Genomic DNA, 1,054 nt, shown 5'->3' on the forward strand with positions numbered 1-1,054 from the left:
AACAAAAAAAAAACAGGTGCAACCGTGAATATTTTTTGCACTTTTCCAAGAAAATAGTGTGCAACACTTTAAATAATTCTGCATTTCCTTCCTGAATGAGACATCAAATGTGGCATCTGCTGATGCTGCACACAAGTCCTTACAGAGAAGAAAGGTTGCTACATATTTCTTGAAATGTAACACAACTGGTCTTGTCCACTTTGCTGCGAGACTCTTTTGTCCCTCGTCTCGGACTAATGTGGGGCAGTTAGGGCGTCACAATTATTTTACCAGCACAACGCATTCTGGTGCAATGGCGCACATCGGTTGTAGTGGAGACTAAATGGAGACGAGGCTAAAAAGTTATAACGTGACAATAAACATCAAAGTTCATGCTCAATAATCCAGGTAGAAAAATCCAACAAAGTTAAGTCAGGTCCTCTGGACGGGTTCTGTTTGTTGAAACATTTCGTCTTTCTTCCAAAAGTCCTTCAGTCCGAGGAGCCACAACAAACCCAGGCTTATAAACAGCACCTTCACAACCAGTTTGATGGTGCTCAGATGGTTTCTGGAGTCCGCCCTCTCCTCCAACGAGTCCTCTGAGGCAGCCATGGCCAAAGTGGTTCAAAACATCAAAGTTCATGCGCAATAATCCAGGTAAAAAAATCCAACAATGTTCAGGCAGATGAAACGTTTCAACATAAAGAAACCGTCCAGAGGACCTGACTTAACTTTGTTGGATTTTTTTTGTTTGATGTGTGACAATAATTTATGTATTGTCCAAGTTCTGGAGATAGCGTCATAAATATTAACTTCACCTGCGGTAATATCACTAAAATTAGAAACATCTTGTCCAAAAATGATGCAGAAAAACTGGTTCATGTATTCATCGTTAGACAATAAATGGTGGACTCGTGATTTGTAGACAGTCGCTGCGTGACGTGGCTCCCTGGCCAATCAACGACCTGCAGTCTACTTATCTGCTAATCATCGCCGCAGCACGACTCGTCCGGAAGCATGGCCGGGGAGGTCGTAACAACTAAACTGGACGTGCTGTCATGTTCCCATACAATGG

Source organism: Nematolebias whitei, chromosome 1 (assembly GCF_014905685.2).
Source record: "Nematolebias whitei isolate Nwh7 chromosome 1, NemWhi1, whole genome shotgun sequence".
Classification (NCBI taxonomy): domain Eukaryota; kingdom Metazoa; phylum Chordata; class Actinopteri; order Cyprinodontiformes; family Rivulidae; genus Nematolebias; species Nematolebias whitei.